This window comes from Rutidosis leptorrhynchoides, chromosome 3 (assembly GCF_046630445.1).
Source record: "Rutidosis leptorrhynchoides isolate AG116_Rl617_1_P2 chromosome 3, CSIRO_AGI_Rlap_v1, whole genome shotgun sequence".
Lineage (NCBI taxonomy): Eukaryota > Viridiplantae > Streptophyta > Magnoliopsida > Asterales > Asteraceae > Rutidosis > Rutidosis leptorrhynchoides.
Genome location: NC_092335.1, coordinates 448,552,520 through 448,566,741, shown reverse-complemented (window position 1 = coordinate 448,566,741; position 14,222 = coordinate 448,552,520). Strand labels below are relative to the sequence as shown.

General features: G+C 31.1%; 1 long non-coding RNA gene across 1 annotated transcript; it reads right to left on the bottom strand.

Moving 5' to 3' along the window:
• Window positions 1-5,105: 5,105 nt before the first annotated feature.
• On the bottom strand, window positions 5,106-7,119 carry LOC139897955 (uncharacterized). Its single transcript, XR_011776832.1, has 3 exons — window positions 6,897-7,119; window positions 6,124-6,249; window positions 5,106-5,129 (listed from the first exon to the last, which is right to left on the bottom strand). It is a non-coding gene; the product is annotated as an uncharacterized lncRNA (long non-coding RNA).
• Between the last annotated feature and the right edge of the window lie 7,103 nt (window positions 7,120-14,222).

Below are 14,222 nucleotides of genomic sequence, written 5' to 3'. Positions count from 1 at the left end.
AAGAAAAGATTAATGCATATAGTATGCACCTGAAAAACTCTCGGAATCTGGGTAAATGTTTAACACATAGCTGTGCTAATTCCTTTAGTGTTATTATTACTCAAAATAATTTGGTAATCCCTTTCAAAGTAGCAAATTTTGTCACAACTCCAACAAGTCAACTTCGATTTTTTGTCCGAAACAACCTTATTATAACTTTGATATATATGCGTGCTCCTTATTGTTATCGGGGAACCTTTTATATTTTACCATATTACCATCAACGTTTAATCATCTAAAAACACAATTCTTCTTAAACCACCCCGGATTGATAACCGATGATTCAGATATCGTAGCATTAAATGCAGAGGAAATAGAAAAATTGTAGATGATCTAAACGGCCAAAAGTTTGATGATAAAGAAAGGAGTGTTTGGAAACGCTCAATAGAAAATTTAGTACCGAAAAGCGGATTATGATAACTATGAAGGAAGCCGTGGACAAATCACAAAGACTAAACTTGCCTTCACAGAATCCAAATAATTCAATGCCCGATGAAATCTTTAGAGAATATTCTACTCCGAAGTCATGTTAAAATCTTACGGAAAAATTTTCTTCATCAACTTTCGAACTTAGAAGTTCCAAAATATCATCATAAATATCTCCGATATTTCTGAAGATATTTTCCTAAATATTCTCATCCGAAACTATATACCTCTTCGTGCTATCTGTATTCCATTATATTGAAAACTTATGTAAAATCTAAGTATAAACTATGAATGAATAGTGGAGAAGTGTTGGGAATTGAAGCATGGGTTAGTATAATATAATGACGCTTGGCCAACGTGATTATATTACAGTAAGTCATTCTGAGTTTCTAATAGGACATGATGATTCACAGATTATAACGTCATCATGTGCCATGTTACATAACTCTTTCATTCTACTTAACTTCTGAACATATCAAGAAAATGTATTCTTGATAGTTCCATCTTCTGTAATTTTGATAAATTTGAAAATCAAATCGTGCAATCACGTTCCATCCTGCATAAAACATTATAATCATTCGAAACTCTATATCTACGAATTCTGGACCATTATTCGCTTGACTTGGAGTCGGGAAGGAAAAAAAAGAGAGCATAAAGCTCCGAAAAATAAAGGAAAATATAAAGCCTATCACAAACACAGGAATTACAAACCGTGTATATCAATGTTTATCGCAACATAAAGACACGGGAGAATTAAAAACATTATAACCCCAAGGGCGAAGTAGAAGAAAACAGATTCCTCCGGTGGTAATTGGAAAAGGAGAATGATTGTTGCGATAGTGAGGATAAGAACAAGAATCAGAACTGGATTAAACATTTTCACAGTCTTTTGAATTCAGGGATTGAGTATAGAAGTGGTGAAAACTAATGGAACGGAAAAGGTAAATTTATAATGGAAGTATCAGACGTAGTAATCGGGACAGATCATCGCATTTAATTAAAAAGATCCTAATTTCCTTAATCCCGAGGAAATCAGATCTTGTTCAGATTTCAAAGATTTTCTTCAAATCCCTTGAATTCCGAAATTCAACCAAGACAACGTCAAAAGAAAAAATGCCCCTTATTTTCTAAATTCAAACGGAACTACGTTGAAAGTTAAGATAAACTTGACTTTCCTCATTTCACTATTTTATGATAGCTTCATCCGTACGCTTCGAGTAATCGAATTATTTTATCTATATTACTCAATGATGATAAAACTCTATTTATCAACTCATATTCGTCATGAAAACATTTTTATTGTTAGTTATGACGACCTCGATCAAATTTCGGGACGAAATTTCTTTAACGGGTAGGTATTGTGACGACCCGGAAAATTTCGACTAATTTTAAACCAAACTCTTGATACGATTTAATATCTTTGACACGATAAGCAAAGTCTGTAATGTTTAGTCTCAAAAATCTTGAACTGTTTTCACACAATCAATTATCCTTCGACCATATCCGACGATTCACGAACAACAAATTGTAAATAAATGTGTGTATATATATACATATATGTATATATAATAACTTGAAATAATATTATGCGATTTAATTATTAGAACTAAATATGTAAAATAATGTACAAAATAATTAAGTTGTTATTAAAATGAAATTATATATATACATAAAGCGTAATAGATATAATTACTAAATGATTTTAATGCTCGTTTGACATCTCGATTGATAATGAACAAGTCTAAATTCAAACTTATGAGAAGTTGAAATAAAACGTTGGTCCATAATTAAGTTTTATCAATTTTAGTTTGACAAAAATATAGTTGTTATAGTAAATGGTGACGGCTAACAAATTAACACGTATAAATCTAAATTATATTATAATCATTAATTGGAAAACACTGTGCTTGAATGAATCCCATTTCAGTTCATATCGCTTTCGTATTATATATATATATATATATATATATATATATATATATATATATATATATATATATATATATGTATATGTATACCATCTTGATTAAATTTATATATGTAGCAATCATATAGCAAATTGACAGTCACGATACTCTTTCTTCCACTCAATTGTGTCTTTGTTCTTTGTTCTTTTCTTTGGCAAGCACATGTATAACATCACATATATACGTACATAACACCTATTAGATATATGAGACAACTTTAATCACATCACCTATCATTATCATTTACTCATCTTTTCACTAACACCACAAACAAAAACCCCAATCACTTCCTTCATTCATGCTAACTATTACAAGATTCCTTGCTAATCTTTTTCTTGTGTTAATCTATGCAAGTGGGAAAGGGCTTTTATAAATTGATATAATATAATACATGCATATTTCAACTTAACCAAAACATCTACACATTTCGAACCAAGTATAAACCAACCCATAACCATCACCAATTCAAGAACACAAAACAATATTAACCGCTACTGCTAGATACATGTTACTAACCAAAAGTAGTGGTTGGGTCTACATTAAACTCAATGATATCAGCATGTGGCACTGGTTGAAAACCATCAAGAGCTTCTTTGCTTAATAAAAGCTTTGTATTAAATGAATTGGAAACTTGACACTCATGAGTGTTAGTTGCTTTTCCATTCTGAAAGTTCCTGCAACCATGAATACCACTATATCATCAAGTCAAGAATGACATATAGAACCTAAAGAGCGAGAATAATCATTTTTACTCATAGTAGTACAACTATTAAGTCAATCTCATCCATGATCCATCATTGTCATTTTAACATACAAAGTGCATCTATAATATAAAACAATCAAATTGCAACACCATTTGATTTTGTAAAAGCCAATTACCATCAACAATACTGATCAATTATTGAATGATATCAACACCTACCCATTTCAACCCTTGATGACAGGTAGCATCACTGCATCAGTATCTTTTTAACTTTTACAGATTCAAGTATTGTGTTCATTGAGACATAACCACAAACACCTAGTGTGCAAAACCAACTTAAGAAATTTTGAAACTACCAACACAATCATCATATATATCACTTTACAAATTTAAATCATCTCTTTAAACCTCATGTGAATATAAAAAATAAAGATAACTTACAGTGATTATTTAAACCATAATCATTCAAGGAGAAATTAGTAATATGAATATGAAATTTCATGCCGCAAAATAATATAAAAAACCACAAATATCATATCATAATCGCATAAACAGAATCGCATCGCTCGATTCAACTTCAAAATTCACGGATTTAAACCCTAAAAATTAACAATTCCAATAACTGTTAAAAGAAAGTAGAACATTAGATAGGAACCAAAAATCGTAAATGAGAAAAATACCTGTTGAGAAGAAATCTTGATTGCAATCGGCCGTTTCATTGAATCTCAAACCAAAGAAGAAGAAGGAAATGAAAAGATGATGGCGGTGATGGTGGCTGTAAGTGTTTTTTGATTTGTAATTAAATTAGGGTTTATAGTCAAATTAAGATGTATTCAAAATTTAAATTCTTATTGAAGAGATGGAGATGGCGTGCAATATATGGAGTATAAATTTAGGGTAATGGAAAATACTGATTTGTCTTGGAAGAAGGAAGCGTGCGTGCAGTTTTTTTTTTAATAATTTTTTTTAGATTTTATTTTTTTTAATATAACACATTAAATTTAATTCTAAAATAAATTTTTTTATGACATCACCATCCTTGCTTCTCCTTTTTTGTTTTTTATTTTGATTTTTTTTAAGCATGAGTTAACCTTGTTTATGACATCATAGTTTTAGGCTAATATTAGATAAGAATAGATTCATTATAAAAACCGAAAACCAAAAGTTTTATAAAAGAACCAAATCATATCAAACCATAGTTGCTCTCTATAATTCTGGTCGCAAAACACAACAACTCAAATTTGTGAACCTTCAATTAACTGAAAAAGTAAGTCTAATTATCTGATAGGAGAGACTTCTTTGCTTTCATGGTTAAAGACTTAACGCACAGCGGAGATGATCCCCGTTCTTGTTTGAGTAAGGTCTATCACCAAATACTTGTGTAAGGTCAACTGTTTTAGTACCTTCAGGTGTCATAGTAGAACCACACTGAAATAATTATAACTGAAAGTAAGATGGAAATATTTTAATTAACCATAGCCTAAATAATTACAAATATTGCAATATGATAGTAAAACAACTAATATAAGAATTTTCACCTCATTTTTCATATTTCTTTGTCCTGTATTTGTAAACACAATTGTACAAAATACAATTATTATTATGAAACAGAAGTGAAATCTATGAAGTTGTCCTTTGATACCTGATACATGGAAGTTTAAGTGGATATTCTAGATGAAACTTGATCTAATAAACAACTACAGTTGCGTAGAAAATGGCCACAGTAAGATGGCTAGACCTGAAAATGACACATATACCCTCCAGAAGAGAAATCTCTTCCTCCTTGTATAATAAATTAACAACCCATAAACCTTTTACTGTAGTCAAAATCGCAATTCAACAGTGAATGAACTCAATGGTTTATTGGTTCACGTGACCTTCACCTTAAATATTATACAAAAGGAAATATAAGATTGGACTTACAAATTTAGACTCACTTCTACATAACTCTTTAAGAGTTTATTCCAGTAGCGAAACTCCTCGAATATAGATATCTGGACAATCACATGGCGTAAAAGTTACTCAAACCGTATGCTTATAAAAATAACAAATTTTACATGCTAGAACTACTGCATCAAGTGAACACTGTAGTGGAACTTATATACATAAGAGAGTGAAACAAAATAGTAGCTTGAAACAAAATGCAGCTTTTTAAAGGCTATCGATAGAATTTGAAAGTGACTATATACGTCAAATGTATATGGCATTTCATGAACTTGTACTAACAAACTTTCTTATATAATATTATAATATACTTAACCTAATTTACGACAACTATAACCCGTTTCACCTATTCGATCCATTGTTCAAGTTCACCTTTTAACAGTAAAAGTTCAAGTTCATTTGACTATATCTGAGTTATACTAAAACCAAACATCTATTCATAAATAAAATAAGTGCAATTGCCACCTTTAAATGTGTGAATTAACAAAATAAGTGCAATTGCCACCTCTAAATGTGGGCTTAAGAATGTAAAATGATATGCATTTGTATGTACTTCCGGCTAACTTTCACTCCATCTTTTTCTATATAAGGTTTTAACTTAGTTTGTTTTTCGTGTACTCTACACCCAACTCCTCAATTCCAATATTTTTAGTTTAAGGAGTCAAATGGGCTTAAGATGCCAAACAGGTTAGAAGTTAACCAAAAGTGCATTCGACTTGTGTAACCTTTTATACTATTCTATTTATATATATAAAAATAATATTTCTTATTGTAACCAAAATGTTATAGTATTGACATATTATCAATTTGAGGTTCTTAATATATGAATTTTAAAGTGTGTTTGATGTTCAACAAGACCGACTTGGCCGAGGTGTTTTTTCTTGATTCAATTCCAGTATGAACCTTTTTGTGCCCCATTAACGAACCATGTTAACCAAACTGCTCAAACCACCCATCTTACCACCCGTAAATAGAAATAGGCTGATATTTATGGACCTGATCTTGAGTTGCTACAATGAGGAAATATGAGAAGAGTAACTTTACCTAATACATATGGCTTGGTGGTACCTCAAAATGAATCTTAACGAGGGGTGAAACTATCATGCTTGAGATCTGTCCGAATACATTTTGTCCATATAAGTTTACAACATATCCCACATCTTTTCAGACCTGTTTATTGATGTATGAGTATAGCACGAATCATTAGAAAGTATAAAAAATGCTTGCGTTTATAAATACAAAATATAAAGTAGCTTCTTAGGAAACTAATGTCCAACTCACCGCTATGGACCTAATATTGAACTATATGTATCTATTATTCAGCAAGGGTAATGAAATCATTCTCATATAATAAAGTTATCAAACATATTATAAACTAAGAGTTAGTACTTATCTAAAAAGGGTTTTAACATCTTTTTAAGGTCAAACAAACCCGTATTTGATCTTAGTCCTTTTAAGTGAAAAAAAGGAGGAAATAATTTTCCAAAAATAAGCACATTATTCTAACGGAATAAGAGGATATATATATAGTGTTCGAATAAGAGGAGACATTTTTGTTAAAATTGGCACATTATCCTTACTAAATAAGAGGACATATATTCAGATATGGACTATTAGATGATAACTTGATAGTCATTAGTTTTACCAAACTGTATTAGCAAGACTCACACATGTACCAGCACCTGATTGAGAAATGTATTCAATAAATTGACTTGCAAATGCAACCCATAATGTGCAGGTAATTTTTACACCAACTATATGTGATAATAAATAAATAAATAAATATGTATGTATATAGAAGCAGTGAATAAGATTACTTGCTCTAAGTCAATAAAATTGACATTGAGGTATTTTGAATTGAGCGCTTCACGTTAAGCATACTGCTTAAGTTCAGTCTAATCTTCGACCAGACCATAACATCTATAATAACATATAGATGATAGTTCAACCAAAACTTGACTAAATTTATTACAATTTAAAATAATCATGAAAGTTTGATGATCACTTACCAACAATCACACCTTTGCCAATGGGTAATGATTTAATATCGCAGTAAGAAACCAACATAAACCCATTCGGCCCATTCCATGCCTCTGCTTCAATTGATTTTACAGTGGAAGTGTAAGTCAATATCAACTTAAAGTTATCATTATAGTGGTTTAATCACCACTTGGGTAGATTATCAACAACACTTATGCCTCTGATGACGTAGGCATTGTTCTCATTCATTGAATTCGCTAGCATTGGTCAAAGTTTGCTCTTAATGGTGAGCCCAATCTTGTATCCCAGGTGAGCTAAATCAGACCGCAAGGCAACAACACAAGTTATCGACTATGACACAACCATTAGACTCCCCACTGCTCATTTATCTGATCAAACATCAAATCATCTTGGCTCCATTATTACCAAATCGTGGTTCCCATAGTACAAGTGATAAGGCTAAAAAGGAACATATATTTCATAGCAATATCCCTCCTAAATAATAGGTTTTCATATGTAATTGTATTATATTTTCATTGTAATTGTTTAAATAAATAAGTGCGAAGACAAAAGGCGAAAACGAAGATTTGAAGACGCAAACGTCCAAAAAGCTCAAATGTACAAGATACAATCCAAGTGGTTCAAATTATTGATGAGAAACGTCTAAAAATGACAAGAGTACAAGTTACAAAACGCAAAGTACAAGATATTAAATTGTACGCAAGGGCGTTCGAAAATTCGGAACCGAGACATGAACCAACTTTCAACGCTCGACGCAACGGAGCTAAAATTACAAGTTAACTATGCTCAAGAATATAATATAATATTTAAATAATTCATAATAAGAATAATAATAAATAATAAAAAGTTGTTAATTGAGCATAGTTAAGGGGTCATAAGTGAAAATTTCAAATCACCAATTGTCTATAAAATGAAATTCACGGTGTAATGAAAAGAACACCTTTCTTCATATTTCTTTCTCTCTTCTGTAATATGTAATATATATTTATATTATAATTTTAATATAAGTTAATTTTAATAATAAAGTTATAGTTTAGTTGGGTTATTGTAAGAAATGTTTTACGGGTTTTAAGTCGAAATTCTGTCCGTGCTACGCTACGCGATTAATCACCACTGTAAGCTATGTTCTTCCTTTTTAATTTAATGTCTCGTAACTAAGTTATTATTATGCTTATTTGAGCCGAAGTAATCGTGATGTTAGGCTAAAATATTAAGATGGGGTTATTGGATTTTGTACCATAATTAAGGTTTGGGCAAAAGACCGACACTTGTGGAAATTGGACTATTGACTATTAATAGATGGGGGGTATTGTCTAATTAAGTGACAACTCATTGGAGTCTGTCGAACCTATCTTCAAATTAATTATCCTAATAATTAATAATGATTATGGTTGTCCTATTTAGTGACGTTCATATGGAATCTATTATAATCATTTAATTAATTATTCGGGTTGGGTAATTGATTATTCAAACTGATCAAGTGGGTAAATTAATATTCATATCTAATCAAAACAGGGGTGGATTACATACAATGATAACTGGTGTAATTGTTGACAGAAGTGATAACTGCGTCACAGTTTAAATCCTTAATTAGTGGGAATATTTGACTTCGGGTATAAGGGTAATTTGACGAGGACACTCGCACTTTATATTTATGACCGATGGACTATTATGGACAAAAACCAGATAGGTATCAAATAAACCAGGACAAAGGACAATTAACCCGGGTAACAATTAATTAAATCAAAACTTCAAACATCATGATTACGGAAGTTTAAATAAGCATAATTCTTTTATTGTATTTCTCATTGTATCTTTATTTACTGTCATTTCATTACTCGCAATTTTATTTACTGTCATTTTATTTATTGTCATTATTTTACGCACTTTAATTATCGTCATTTATCTTTGCGTTTAAAATATAGAATCGACAAACCGGTCATTAAACGGTAAAACCCCCCCTTTTATAATAATATTACTACTTATATAATTATATATATTTTGTATAAATATAGTTGTTAAAAATATAGTAAGTATCACCAGCTCCCTGTGGAACGAACCGGACTTACTAAAAACTACACTACTCTACGATTAGGTACACTGCCTATAGTGTTGTAGCAAGGTTTAGGTATATCCCATCCGTAAATTAATAAAACTTGTGTCATATTTTGTAGTATTTTGTATTAAAAATAATACTATTTCGTACCCTCACGCTACATCATCAAGTTTTTGGCGCCGCTGCCGGGGAGCGCTAAAACGCTATATTTTTAATTTATATCTGTAAAAATATAGCTATAAAAAAAAGTAATTTCGGGGACACTTTTTGTGTTTTCACGGAGTATTTAAGTTTTTTTTTTTAGTTTTTGATTGATTAAAGATATATTAATTTAAATATAATAATTTAATAAATATAATAATATAATAATATTGAAATAAAATATAATAATATAATAATATTTTAGAATCAAATTTGATACGTAAAAGTTTTAAAAGTTTTAAAAAGTCGTATTTATTAAATATTTCAGGGGTATATTATGTAACTTATAATTAATAATTTCTATAATGTCGCTTTAATGTGAATAGTAAATTAATTAATTTCTTTTCTTTACTATTTTGAATCGTAAAAGTTTTAAAAGTTTTAAAAAGTCGTATTTATTAAATATTTCAGGGGTATATTATGTAACTTGCAATTAATAATTTCTATCATGTGGCTTTCATGTGAATAGTAAATTAATTAATTTCTTTTCATTTACTATTCATGAATAGTAAATGAGTTAAAAAAAAGTTTTGAAAAAAAATAATAATAATAAAAAAATTATTAATTCGTTTTAAAAAAAAATTTAAAAAAAAAATTGTGTAAAAAAAATCGTTTTTTTTAAAGAAAAAAAAATTCGTTTTAAAAAAAAAATTTGTAAAAAAAATCGTTTGTTAAAGAAAATATTTTTTTTTTTTTTAAAAAAAGTTTTTAAAAAAAATATATATAAAAAATTTTTAAAAAAAAAATTTTAAAATCCTTAAAAAACGAAATATAAAAAAAAAATTAAAAAAAAGTTTTTTTTTTGTTACCTTTAGATTTTTAGACTCTAGTTACAATTTTTAGTATTAAGTTTAGTTTTGCCATAGTTATTTTTATTTCTAGAATTTTTAGGTTTGCCGTAAAATCCCTTAAGTGCTTATTCCTTAGACTAAGATTTATGTGCTTTAGAATTTTGCGACGCCGTTTTTCGCGCTACTTTCTTATTTTTATTTTTCGACGCCTATTTTTTGACCTTTTATTTTTCGACCTTTTTCGACGCGTTTTTCTTTCTTTCTTATTTCTCGCTATTCTAGTTTTAGGATAAGATTTTTATTCTACTTCTTATCTAAATTTCTTAAAATTACGAAAATTTATTTTAAGTGGTTAAATTGATAGACATCAAAATTTTCTGGTTCGTAGTAATAGTTGGATTTGTACATGGACCGGGTTATTGGAGCCAAACAGTACTCAATTATATTGAGACCAAACGAATCCTGCCCCTCTGCTGCATCTTTTGGCTATTCGAAACGTGGGCAAAATCAGAAAAGTCTATTAATTGGATAACTTATATAATTTTTCTTTCCTTTTAAAAACTAATAGGATATTCAGTGAATGCACCGAGTAAAACGTTCACCACCTTTCATACGTTCACCACCTATAACTCGATCAAGACATCTAGCCAATATTGTCGCCGTTGATTTTTCTTTAGAATCATCATCTAGTCGACCAAGAACTCCCACTCAAATTTCCGATAATCCATTTTGAACCCGACCTCACAATTGAGAATCCAGAGAATATTCAGGGACAATTCCAAGATCCAGAACCACTAATCATTCCTCCTGAACCACAAACCATTAAATCAGAATCTTCTAGTGATTCATATTCAATAAATTCAATTATGGAAAATCTGGAACCTCTAAGTATGGAAGACCGAATGAGAGCCACACGCACGGGCCAAGGTCACACCATTATTCAGCCAGATGTTAGAGCATCAGATTTTGAAATCAAAGGACAAATCCTACACATGATCACCAATCAGTGCCAATTTGGTGGTACAACAAAAGAAGATCCAAACGAACATCTTCGAACTTTTAATCGGATTTGTAATCTCTTTAAAATCCGAGAAGTTGAGGATGAAACTATTTATCTTATGTTGTTCCCATGGACTTTAAAAGGAGAAGCCAAAGATTGGTTATAATCATTACCTGAAGGAACGATTGACACATGAGATGTTTTAGTTTAGAAATTTCTTCAAAGATTCTTTCCGGCATCTAAAGCCGTGAGACTTCAAGGAGAAATTGCCACGTTCGTGCAAAAACCAAATGAAACATTATATGAGGCGTGGACAAGATTCGGAAGGATGTTGAGAGGATGTCCTCAACACGGATTAGATACTTTTCAAATAGTGCAAATCTTCTATAAAGGCGTAAACATCGCTACACGAAAAGATATCGACACAGCAGCTGGTGGTTCTATTATGAAGAAAACCGAAACTGATGCTTACAAAATTATTGATAACACTGCTTCCCACTCACATGAGTGGCACCAAGAAAAAGATATCGTTAGATCATCTAAAGCAGCTAGAGCCGATTCTAGCCATAACTTTGATTCTGTTTCCGCAAAAATAGATGCTTTTGAGAGACGAATGGAAAAGATGACTAAAGACATTCACGCAATACGAATCAGTTGTGAGCAATGCGGTGGACCACACTTAACGAAAGATTGTAATGTTGAACAAACGATGGAACAACGTGAGAATGTTTCCTACATGAACCAAAGGTCGGGAAATAATTATCAACCGCCAAGGCTAAACTTCAATCGAAATCAAAACATTCTTTACAATCCAAATGGAACCAACAATAACTCGTACAACCAACAAGGTACGAATAACCAACCAACTCAAAACAACACTTTCAATCAACAAAGACCTGGCTTATATAAATCACCACAACAAACCGACGAGAAGAAGTCAAATCTGGAAGAAGTGGTATTTAAGCTAGTTGAATCTCAAACACAATTTATTGAAACTCAAACCCAAACGAATGAGAGGTTTGATCAGTCATTTAGAACTCAACAAGCTTCCATTTTGAATCTAGAAAAACAAGTAGGTACTCTTGTTAGATTGATGAGTGAAAGGGAACAAGGAAAGCTACCGAGTAATAATGAAGTAAATCCTCGGAATGAAAATGTTAACATGATATCAACAAATTCTGAAAAACCAATACCAGAAGATGGGAAAGTTTTAGATGTAAGTAACAATGAAGAAGTTACAACACCACCACCACCCGAGTATGTAAAGCCAGTGGTGGCACCATACAAAACACCCATCCCATTTTCAAGAAAAGGAGTTGAGTATGAGCAAGTGATAGGTAATAAAGTTTGTGATACCTCTGGAAAGAAGAAGAAGAAGAAGAATAAGAAAGTGCAAGAAATAAAAACTGTAGAAGTAAACCCGGTGAAGACAGTTCCACCAAAACCTGTACCTAGGATAGGTGATCCAGGTGAATTTATTGTTCCTTGTCTACTTAGTGATTGTGTCATGTATGATGCACTAGCAGATTTAGGTGCGAGTATAAGTGTTATGCCTCTTTCATTATATAAGAGATTAGGAGTAGGTGAATTAAGTCCAACGGATATGAGTGTTCGACTCCTTGATCAAACCATTAAGCACCCAGTTGGAATTGCTGACAACCTACCCGTTCAAGTAGGTAATTTAACCTTTCTAGTCGAATTTATTGTCATTGACATAGAAGAGGACTCAAACATTCCTCTAATTTTAGGTCGACCATTCTTAGCGTCCACCGGGGCATTTTTTGATGTAAGAAATGGTAGAATGACACTTAGTATTAATGAGAAATCGATCACCTTTATGATTCGAAAGTCTAAATCTCCACCAACCAAAACCGTTGAACCAGCGGAAATGATTGGTAAGAACCATGTTGTTTTACCAACTCCAACGGTAGTGCTTAACAATAATAAAACGCCTAAGTGTGGGGAAAATGAAGTAACACCTAATGATGACCTGATAACAAAGAACCCCGTTGTTGATACGAAATTAAATGATCCCGTTATTAATAGTTCAATGAAGAAACTTATTAAACGGATTCGTGATGCTAAAACCAAGGGGAACTCTAAGTTATGTAACCGGTTAGTATCCAATCTATCGCCTAAAGAAAAGGCAAAACTAGTTGAAATTGTGGATATTACACAGGAATCCGACCAATGGCTTAAAAAAAAGTCATAGATATGCAAGTTGATTATGGTCCAAGAGAAATTGACGATGAAGTTAATCACAATTTCGACACCACATCTACCTAAGTGTGAGGAGATTCAAATATTCTAAAAAGAAAATGCTGTTTGGAGTTAGTTGTTCTGTTCTCGTGTAGTTCCGAGAATGGAATCCGATTGGTCTTTTTCACTAGCAGACACTAAAGAACTAGTTTTCTCCCCCCATTCTGAATTTTTTTGTTTTTTAGATTTTATATGAAATTAATATGTTTTCTTTTTAAGTTTTGTGTGAATTTAAAAACAAAAATTTACTTTATTTCATTAAGTTGAAAAAAAATGATTTCTAAAATTCGTCGTGAGTTGAAGACTAGGTCGTTGAGCCGAAATTACTTTACCCGAGGGCGGGGCGAAAAATTTTGTCATCATTATTTTTAATTTTATTGATTTAAAGTATGCAAAAAAAAAAAAAATTATTTGATTTTATAAATTTTTGAACGTGGGGTAATATACCCAACTTTAAAAATATGTATATATGTTTGTATTTTATCATGTAAACAACAGGGTAAAACAACGCACTTTCAAAGACTAACATTAAGTTCCGCAAAAGCTACTGATTTTGACGACAAGATGCAAAACAACAAATGTGATATAATAAATGAAGGAATGAACGATGAGGCGCGCCATCTATCATTCGACGAGCTTTGTAATTACAAACTGGGTATTTTTAATCACTTTCCTACACTAATCACCCTCATGAATTTATAATTATAGTCTGATTTCATGCAAATGAGGGCATTGCATGATCTAAAGTGTGGGGAAGGGTTATAAATTCTCTCGGGTTTATACTTGGCTTATTTTCTAAATATTATGAAAATTTTAAAATTTTATACTTGGCTTA